Source organism: Alexandromys fortis, unplaced genomic scaffold (genome assembly GCF_014885135.2).
Source record: "Alexandromys fortis isolate MF-2015 unplaced genomic scaffold, M_Fortis_MF-2015_v1.1 scaffold_19, whole genome shotgun sequence".
In the NCBI taxonomy this organism is placed as follows: Eukaryota; Metazoa; Chordata; class Mammalia; order Rodentia; family Cricetidae; genus Alexandromys; species Alexandromys fortis.
The window spans coordinates 9,187,622-9,199,040 of NW_026067890.1; positions in this window are offsets into that span (position 1 = coordinate 9,187,622).

Sequence of the window (11,419 nt, forward strand, 5' to 3'; positions counted from 1 at the left end):
AATAGAACCCCTATTCACTGTTAGTGGGATTGCAATTCAGTGCAGCCACTAAGGAAATTAAGATGGAGAATTCTCAAAAACCTAAAAATATTTTACCTTAATGATCCAGCTATGTTACTCTTTGGCATAGTATATTTCCAAATGAATCAAAATATTACTTCACACATACTTGTTCAGTCATATTCGTTGCTGCTCTATTTTAAAAGCTAGGGAATGAAAACAACTTTAAAGCGCCACCCCTGACAAATAGATGATGAAAATGTGGTACATATACACTATTTGTCTGTAAAGAAAAATGGCATATAAATGTAAGGAACTAGAAGAGATACCATATAAGCTAAACCAGACAAACGCTGAATGTCTTCTCTCATGAGGCCTCTAGTTTCAAACGTTCAGATGAGAGTCTATATCTTGAAATAACTTCACAACTAAGGAAGGGAAAAAGTACCATTATGGGGTAGGGGAATGAATTAACAATATAGAAGAGAATAACAGTGTGAAGGGAAATAGAAATAGAAAGGGGTCTAAAATTGAGAAGAGAGATCAATACAGAAGAAGGTAAAGTAACAATGAGGATATCATTAAAAGCCATAAGGAATAACAATATTAACCATTTACCTAAAACAAAGTCCTATGGTATACATAAACAACTTCCCCCACATGTGTGTTTATGTTGTGTGTAGTTTCAATGAGCTTTTCTCATCTAAACACACAGTGCCTCCTCTAAGAACCAAGACCACCTAACAAAATTTTCACAACAGGCATGAGAAGTCTTCTTTCGAATAGTCGATCAGGAATTCCTCCTAACAGCAATGCAGATGCAGTAATGGTGTGCACACCTTGAGTAACTCTTTACTGAACTTAAAGCCCAGTCAATACAAAGGAAATAGTGCTTGGTGGTGTCAATATAGCCAACTACATGGGACTAAAAAAATCCTGTATCTTGAAGAAGAACCTGCAAGAACAGTTTACTGAACCGGTATAATTCATAACTACATTCTAAATAAGTATACTTATGCCCACACAGTCAAGTCATCATCCCACATCAAGCACACCTTTCAATAGGCAGATACCATCATAGAAAACTACAACTAAATAAATTGCAGAGTTCTGAAGCACGTTTCCAGCTGAAACATCTGCAACACAATTCCCTCTCTAAGACTCAGGGGTAGCTGCGAAATAGGGAGCAGAAAGATTGTAAGAACATGAGAGTTTGCTGTGTGTCTGTTTCTCCTAGAAATGGCAGAAGCTAAACCCATAAAGTCTCAATGGCATGGTTGCCTAAACACGACCTAAATAAGGAAGGTACCAATAGACATGCTAAAGTGTATTTAAGAACGCTCAGGGGGCCTCAATCCTAGAAAAAGAACTACAATAAACTAAGTAATATTGGGAGCTGGGGAAATAATCTTCAGTAGGAAAGAGCACTCTAATTACCTATCTATTTATATATTTATCTAATTACAAACTGTCATCCCTGAAAAAACATACTTACAAGCAATGTTATATGGACTGAGCATATTAAATAGGTTATATTTATGTATTTAGGGGTGTGTGTGTGCATGTATGTATGTGTCTGTGTATAAAAAACAACTAAGGAGAAACAGGTCATGAATGTGAAAGAGTACAGGAGTATATAGAAGTATTTGGAGAGGAGAAAGCAGAGGCAAATGTTATTCCACCAAGAAGGTATTACAATTCCAATATTTTATCCCCCAGACTTCAATAAAAAGAAATACTACTAGATTAAAAATTTCAGATCATCCTAATGTGGTAAGGAGGGCCACTTGTTTGTTTCCCGGCCACCCAGCAGCTCAGACCCAAAATAATCACACAGAAAATATATATGTAAAGCACTAATTGGCCCATTAGCTCTAGCTATTGGCTAACATTTATATCTTAATTTAACCCATTACTAGTAATCTGTGCATTGCTATGTGGCTGTGGCTTTCTGGGTAAAGGTTCCAGCATCTGTCACCACAAGGTCTACATGGCTTCTCCAACTCCTCCTCATTTCTCCCAGCATTCAGCTCATTTTTCTTCACCTAGCTAAGTTCTTCCCTGCTATAGATCCAAAGAAGTCTCTTTATTCATTAACGGTAATCACAGCATTCAGAAGGAACTCCCACATCACCCCAATATAGTTTCCTACAGGAGGTAACTTCAATATTCTATTCTCACCAACAGAAATATCATCCAAACAAAATCTAAATAAAGATACAATAGAGCTAAATGATACTATAAAACCAATGAGTGCAATAAAAAAAAAAAAAACACAGAGCATTCTGACACATCATAGAGGATCACACTTTGCCTTAAAACACAAAGAACTTTTCCAAAATTTATCATTTACCAGGATACAAGGTAAGTTTCAAGAGACTTAGGAAAACTGAAACAACATCCTTCACAGTATGTGACCATAAAGGGAAACAGTTGGACATTAACAACAACAGCAATAACAAAACATACCCAGACTCATAAAAGCTACAAAAGACATAATTAAATCTGAATAGGGTCAACAAAGAAGTCAGGAAAATTAATAATAATGATGATAATGATAATGAACAAGGCAACTAACAGAAGAAAGATTTTATTTGGGTTGAACGTCCAGAGGGATAAGAACCCATCACAATTGGAAAGCATGCCAGCAAGCATCCGGCTAGTGGCAGGATCTGTCAACCGAGAGCTTACATCTTTATTTCAAGCTCTGAAGGGAAAGTGCAAACTGGAAACAGCATGAAGTTTTAACTCTGAAAGCTCAGCCCCAGTGACATACTTCCATCAGTGTAGCTGAATCTCCTAAAATGCAAGTGCTTTTGCACAAAACAGGGCAGTTTCACATAAGAACTCACTGTGGTTCTGGCAGCCTGCAAAAGAACTGAGCAAATTCAGGGCAGGCAAAATCTCCACAGAAAGATTGGAAGGGGACACCAAATTCCACTAGTAGCTGAAGAGCTATTGGCATTTCTTTGCTATTGGGAGAAGGTAAGACAGCTTCCATCAATGATATAACCCCTTCTAAATGGGGCAGATCTACGGCAGGCCCCATACCCAAGTAGAGCTGGTTAACAAAACTAGACTTGATGGGGGATAATGGAGAAAATCTGAAGTTTATGAGTAGAGAGGTAAAGGTGGCCCACGTGGAGAGTTTGAGGTATGTGACTATGGTAAAAGGCAATAAGAAGCATGTTGTCTTGTTTTTTTTTTTTTTGTTTTTTTTTTTTTTTTGTTTTGTTTTTTTTGTTTTTTTTTTTTTTTTTTTTTTTTTTTTTGTTTTTTTTTTTGTTTTGACTCAGGGACCATTGAAGAAGGAGTGGAAAGATTGTAAAAGAAAGCGAACTAAAATGTCTATGGTGAGTAAATGACAGAGAGCTATGCCCATGAGATCTTAACAACCTGGATCCTAAATAAGACCAGAACAATAACAACATCAGTGAATATGTGAATATGGATGGGGAAATCCCACAATCTCCCCTCACTAGATGAAGAACCACGGATAATTAATGTAGCATAAGAGAGAGAGAGAATTAGCTTTCTCCAGGGATAAGCCCTCTTATATACTGTCCAGTCCCAAGTGCTCAGTTCTAAGCAATGCAGATGAGCAACGTTAAATAGACCCATCAAGCTGTGTATGTGTGCGTGTGTAAAATGGCTATCAATTTAAGAGGGTGTGAAGGGGTAGGGAAGAAGCTGCAGTGCACACAGGTTAGTATAGAAATTATTTAGATATTGTACTCATGTATGAAATTATTAAAGATAGCAAAAATAAGTGCAAATTATAGAAGAGAAGGTTTAAACTCCTATTTCAAAGTTACTGAGTTACTTTCCTTTGCATTTCAGAAGAACCACATTTAGCTTTGGAGGTTTCCACACATCAGTAGATAGGGCTGTGAGTTCGGGAAGATTCCTAATGTGCCAATCCTCACTAACGAGCATCAGTTCTATTGTTTCATCAGGCATTGATCTTGGAATTTTTTCAAGACTGTTTGAGTTCTTTTAAGTACTTGGCTGTACAAAGTTTTTATCAGACTAGCTTTGGGCCACTAGCCCACAAATAATGACCTGGAAACTTAAAATTAATTATGAAAGCTTGGCCATAGCTTAGGGTTGTTTTTCCTAATTAGTTCTTCTAATAACCTGTCTCTGTTCATCTACAGTCTGTCACATGACACGGTTACCTCTGCTCTGTCCCATATGTCTGACTTCTTCAGAATTTCCTGGTGTAATTTGATCCAAGATTCTTCCTCCCAGCTTCTATCTCTTTGCCTGGAAGTCCTGCCTATACCTCTTGCCTAACTAGTGACCATTCAGGTTTTTATTACACCAGTCACAGCAACACATTTTCATATAGTGTAAAAATATCCCACAATACTTGGCAAATATGCAAAGAGGTAAAACTGGGGTATTTTTCTAAAATACTCCTTCTATTTAGCTGACAGAAAGTTTCCCTAGATTTAAGACTCTTGTTTTTAAGAAAAAAAATGACTTTTTTCCCTACTACAACAAACAACCCACTTGACACCCAAAATGTTACTGCAAGATGCTAAGTGTCATATAAAGAATTCATTTTGCAAAATTCTATTTCACAAAATATGCAGTGGTAGTGTGAATAAAAATAGCTCCATAGACTCATAGGGATTGGCACTATTGGGATGTGTGGCCTTGTGGGAATAGGTGTGACTTTGTTAGAGGAATTATATCACTAGAGGGTGGGCTTTGAGGTCTCAGAAACTCAAGCCATTTCTTTTTTTTTTTTTTTTTTTTTTTTTTTTTGTTTTTTTTTTTTGTGTNTCTTGTAGACCAGGCTGGTCTCGAACTCACAGAGATCCGCCTGCCTCTGCCTCCCGAGTGCTGGGATTAAAGGCGTGCGCCACCACCGCCCGGCCCTCAAGCCATTTCTTTACCTGCTGCCTGTGGATCAAGATGTAGAAATCTTAGCTCCTTCTCCAGAACCATGTGACCCTGCATGTTGCCTTGCTTCCTGCCATGATGGTAATGAACTAAACCATTGATACTGTAAACCATTTTCCAACTAAATGCTTTCCTTTATAAGAACTGCCATGGTCATGATGTCTCTTCACAGTAATAAAACCCTAAGGAAGATATATGCTCTCCTTCATTCTAAATCTTCAGTATAGTTCTTATTGTGTTAACATTTTCTATATTTTTCTACAGATGAGTAAGTGTTATAGACAGAATGTTATTAGTAGAACTGAATATTTTCTCTTTTGTTGAATGTCTATTAATATCCTATTCATTGTTAATAAATTATTAGTAGTCTTTTATTGAATGTCACTTTGGAGACAAGGTCAAGTAAGTAGTTTCTCCTTTTGAAAAAGGATAATATTAGTAAAAATAGTGAATACTTTTAGGAAAGAATATGTGTTGCTCATTTCTTCACGAACTCTGTTAGTATAGTGCCTGGATAATTAATTATAATCTTTTAGATCCTTTAATAAACACAATTGTAACAATTATGTGTTTAATTAGTAAATTTAATGATATAATACAAATATAGTATGAAAATTTCTGAGGGCTGTATTTAACCTTCACAGCAAAATCAATAAGGATAAGGGTGATGATTTGTTTAATGTCTGTCTTGAAACAACATTTACAAAAGTTCCCATAGGATACCCTAGTCCATTGACATAGGTATCAATCTCCAACTTCCATGACATAAGTACCTGGTATTAGGCCCCATTTTTCAGTATTTTTTTTGTTCTAAATCAAATTTGCAATGAATTGTTGAAAGAACAGCAACATTTATACCACAGCATGTATTACAGCTATATGTATTTTGTGACACACTCCTATGTACTATGGGGACATCGCTTACCTGTCTTGTTCTGCTTCACATTATGATGCTAATTTCCAAGTGATAAATTGCATGTGTTTAGTATCTTTATGAAATCTGTTTAGCTAATGAGCTCTCCAATGATATAAGAAAATAATGTTCTAGTGCCCAATTTTGGGGGGACTCTTCATTCAAAGCCCTAACCAGAGAAAAAAATAAAATGGCATCTATCTAATGAACTTTAAATTATTGTCTTTTTCTCATGAGTAAAAAGGTATTATAAATATAAGACTGTATATAATATTACTCTGTTATTTTCATACAGAGAAATGGGAAACACCGATGAATATAAACTCATTTGTCTGGCAGTGAATTAAACATACACGGAAAACTAAATGGAGAAACAAGTCTAGCTTCCAAAGAATATAATCACTTTGTTGTTCTTGTTATGAGATATCTGTCTGTCTTTTACAATTCACTAATATATAAAATATTAAAGATTTGTGCCAATAAAATGTCAGAAATTTAAAGTTTAAATAGCTTATAATTCAGCCAAGTATATATCTGAGTAGGCAAAATTACCTAACAGGAATTTATATAAAGTTAAAATTGGTGAAAATATAGCAACATAATGAGTTCTTTGATGTGTATAGCCACTACATAGAATTTATACTTCTTGGATTGCCAAGGATGCTTTTAACATTTCATTTTCAAACGCACTATAATGTAGACTTTAATTATTATAATTACTTTCTCAAGATAAATAACACTTGTGAAAATAGTTGCATATTCCTAGGAAATGGAGAGAAAACATTGAATATCCTCATTTGTTGCTAGTTAGGAAAGAGCTACCACATATGAATTTAATTAAGAGCTACTTTTGCCCCATTTGCTACTCAATGGGCTAGAACAGTTTTGGAAGAGCTACAGTAACTTTTCTGATTTATTGTAACATTTAAATTAATGTGGTTCATGGGCAAGATATGAAACCTCTCAGAAGCCATTTCTTGTGTATGAGAAAATATAGCAGAATTTTTGCGTTTGAGCCCATCAGGGACATTCATCATTGCATTTCTTCTGTGAAGATACAAGATACGCTGCAGAAACTTAACAGCTCACGCGTTCTCATTTCTTCAGAAGAATAGCATAGAGAAGATAATAATTCCCTTATTTTTTATTTTGAATTTATTATAGGAGAACTTCAAATCTATACAATGAGATAAGATCAGATCCGTCACTCCCATGTTTTCTTTATCACTTCTGGGATCTCGGCCAAAACATCCCCCTTGAAATTTCATTTCCCTTTCTCCTTTTTAATAACCCACTCATTCCAGTTAATGATGCTCATATATATTCCTAGGGTAAAAGACATTCATGGGAGGGTGGGCAACCTACTGGTGGCTACATCCCCAAAGAAGAATGATTTTTCTTCCCTCACCAGATACCTACTATTACCTACTCAGTGAAAACCTGACCTCTTTATCAACTCCCTGGCAAGGCTTCAGGATCATGGCAGAAGACACATAAAGAATGTAAAATCTAGTGAGTCACAAGCAAGATGTATGTGGTATATACACATTCATTCAGGAAAACACTCAAAATATAAAATTAAACAAATACATCTTTAAAATGGCATTTCGCTTAAAAGTACATGTTGAATTAATATAATTTTATTTTCTAAAAGTGTTTTCTGTGACTAATCCAATTTGCATTATTATCCTCCTATATAGCCAATATATGACTAATTAATATATTAAATATACTCTTCCATATGTTTACTGCTGATATATCCATGTTAAAAAAAACTGATTCCCCTTATCTCTGGAGTCATTAATTCCTTTTAACACTTCTTCCCAAGGTGTAGCCTTATGAGTTTCCCCACATCAATGTTGGCAGATTAATTGGTATTGTCATTATGCAAGTCTTTTTTAGGTGACCTTATGTTGAGATTTTGTTGGTTCAGTTTCCTTACATACAGAAGAAGCTGTCTCACATCAGACACCTTGGTCCTTACAATCATTCTGTCCCCTCTTCTGTAATGATGCTTAGCTGTAGCTATTGTGTTGTAGAAATATCAGTTGGAGATGGATAAGGTAAGATCTATTGATCTCTGCACTTTGACTGGCAATAGATTTCTTTCATGGTGTCTGTCTGCTGCAGAAAGAAGGTTCTTTCATGGAGGGTGAGATCTTCATTTATCTGTGGGTTTAAGGATAAAGACTTAGAATAAATTTAGAAATTATACTGGTATAGAGAAGTGGCAGTAGCATACTTTTCCTTAGAGTCTGTGACCTCACTAGCCAAAGGTGATTGTTTTGGCTTATAGTAGCAAGCATGGATTCCTTTCTATTGAGTCGACCTTATGTCCACTTAATACCCCTGTAATACAAGTGCCACCATTATACCATAGAGAATATCTTTTTCTTTTCTTTTCTTTTTATTTTTTGTTCCTGTCCTGGAACTAGCTCTTGTAGACCAGGCTGGCCTCGAACTCACAGAGATCCACCTGCCTCTGTCTCCCGAGTGCTGGGATTAAAGGTGTGTGCCACCACCACCTGGCTTCATAGAGAATATTTTGTCATGATGATCACTGTTGTGGTTCATAGGCTTTTTACAACAAGGAATATGAAATAGTGAAAAAGCTTCTGTCTTTTGTTTTTGCATATCTTAATACATTTTAAGCATTTTCATTGACAGACACATAGGGTCAAAGAGGAGGGACATTATTAAGCAGAAAAGCATTGACAATTGCCTTCTATCAACTACTCCTCCATCTTATTACTGAAGGATGCTTGTTTTTGAAGGCAGCTATTGTTCCTCTTTCTTTCATGTTATAGTATCCACACTTCACAGAACTCTAACCTGTCTCCGGAAACATTGAGTAATCAACATCTTTAGTATGTATGCTAAACACATGCTACATCTGATCAAAGAATTGAAGTACAAAATATTTGAATTAAGCAAAGAGAAAGCTTGGAAAACATTTATTAATAAAGATGTATTAGCTGATCCTTGGGGGGGATATACAACAATTCATGTCTAAATAGTGTATTCTATCTACTTATTGCAACAAAGACAACCCAAATTGGAAGCAGAGTACATATAAAAAGATAACTTTGTTGTGTTATGCATCAGAAATGTTTGTAAGATTAGGAAAATCATGATCAACTGTTCCTTGAAGTTGGCAGTATAAACATGAAAATATGCTTATTTGAGAGTAAAATCATTATTTTAGTTACTCTATGCCCCAATGCTTTTCCTTAAACAATGCACTTATTTTAATGAAAATATAGTATCCTGCATAGTAATTTAAATGATCAATTCAGAGCTCTCAAATCTGATATGAATGTAAGGTGTTGGGCAAGGGAGTTAAGAAGCACAATAGTAATGAGGAAAGGATCCTCTGTTTTCACAATTTCCTCACTCCTTCAGAACAGTCAGTGTTCTGTCCTGAAATCATGTACTAACATGCAGCGCCAAAGTATCTGAGCAAGTTCTATTTGTATAATTATTCATATGTATGTAGCACTAACTATAATCAAAGAAAAGGGGGCCATGAATTTGAAAATAAGAGGTCAGAGATGGGAGGGCTGAAAAGATAAGACATAAAATGGGTTGGAAGATGAAAAGAGAAAGAGGAAAATAATACAATGTTTTTAATTAAAAATGAAAAATAAACAAAAATGTTAAAACAGTGCTGTCTGTGGGAGCTTCTTCCACTCCTTCAACCAATAACCTTTAAGATACCAGCCCACTTGGATGTGGTCTCTTTGGCTTGAAAAAGCAGCGGTAGCCATGTGCTACCTCTCTTGCTTTGGACTCTCCTTCTGACTACCAGACTCTTTTTCTGGTCGTGCAGAGGGCTGTTGTCTAGGACGGTGATCTGTAAGTTTTTCCTTTTAAATAAATAACCCTTTTATTAATCATAATTCCAAACTGGTGTGGGATTGTTTTGTGACTTACTCCTTTAAAACAGAGATTGTCTGTATGTGTTATGTAGCTGGAATCTTAAGTAGGGCCTAATTTCCCCTTCTGTAACTGAATACAGACAGATACTCTTTAGAGAGTGGCTTTCGTGTAGTCACAGCTGCTTGCAATGAGGATGTTAACAGGTGCTGTGCTCAGAGGACAGCACTCCACAACACTGAAACAGATCCCGCTTGGATTCGATCAGTTCCATTACCACCAGTGAATGACTTACTGTGTAGCTGCCCACCCTGTTGTTCCAACTTTCCAGTCTTTAGTCACTTTAATTTGCACGATGATGCTTGATATGACTGACAAAAAAAAAAAAAGGCAGGCAGTTGATTCGACATGCTTATTGAGCACGATGAACACACATAAAATACAATACAAGGAACACCTGATGTGATCACAGCAGAACCACATGTGGAAGAGCATGGAGCAGTGACCATGGTGACCTTTAATGGATAAGATTGCTGTATAAACTAATAAAACTATAGTATAATACATATTCAAACTGTAACATACTATTGCTACATAACATACTAAACAAATTAGAGTGGGCAATACACGTTTCTACATTTAGTAGGACCAGAGATTAGCTTCCACTAGCATTAAAAACAAACAAACAAACAGAGTTAACGTGTACACTATGATGTCACAGTGGCTACAAAAGTATCTGGAAAATATCATGTTACAATAGAAGAGGACAATAGATATAAACTTACATATCAGGAAGTACGGTTAAATACTCCTTTTACACTTAATGGATTAAATATACAAATCTCCATTAATTTGTTGTTATAGCAAATTAGCGATGCAATTTGAAGTTTAGAAATCGCAATAATCAAATAAGATTGGCAAGTATAGAAACTGAATCTTTAAGGAAAAGACAGTAGGGCAAAATTTTTAATATATCACTTAAAATAATGTAAAAGTTCTAGTTTTATAAGATGGGGACAGAAAATGTTCATGAGAAACAGAATTCTTCTAGGCCATGTGTAATAAAATACAATGCAGCCAGCGTCAGAAGAAAAGAAATATCAAAATGGAACTAAATTGTAAAAGATTACTGAAGGAAGAAAGAAACATGAAATCAGGAAGCAAGAATGAAATAAAAGTGATTACTCAAAAACATTAGTAACATGACAAATAGGAAGAACAGCAGCATTGTTTCCAATAATTTTAGTAAGAAAATTAAAAATAAAAGAAATCCATGTTTTACTTATATTAAGGAATTATATCTATTTTTTTGCCTACTATGTAGTAAGTAAAAGTCAAACTTTATATTAATATAAAAATAGCACATTATATGTTTGTATATAGAAATATTCTACATTTTAACCACTTATAAACTAGGAAGATCTTTCAGAAAGTGAAAGCTACATAAGCTATGAATAACAAAGATCTAACTTCCTCCTTAACTCTGTAGTGTATTTCTAAATTACATGCAAATATTTTTTTCAATTAGTATGGAAGAACTTAACATAATAACCATTTTCAAAGTTAAAGAGATGAGGAAAGAGACTGTGAAAATGTGAGAGATCTGAAGAAAGATGAGGCAGCAGGTAAGAATTGCTTAGATAGTGCAAATGGTACAAAATATGAAATTTCTTTTTTATTTAAATGGGAGCAGAAAACTAATTCTGATGAACTTCGCTT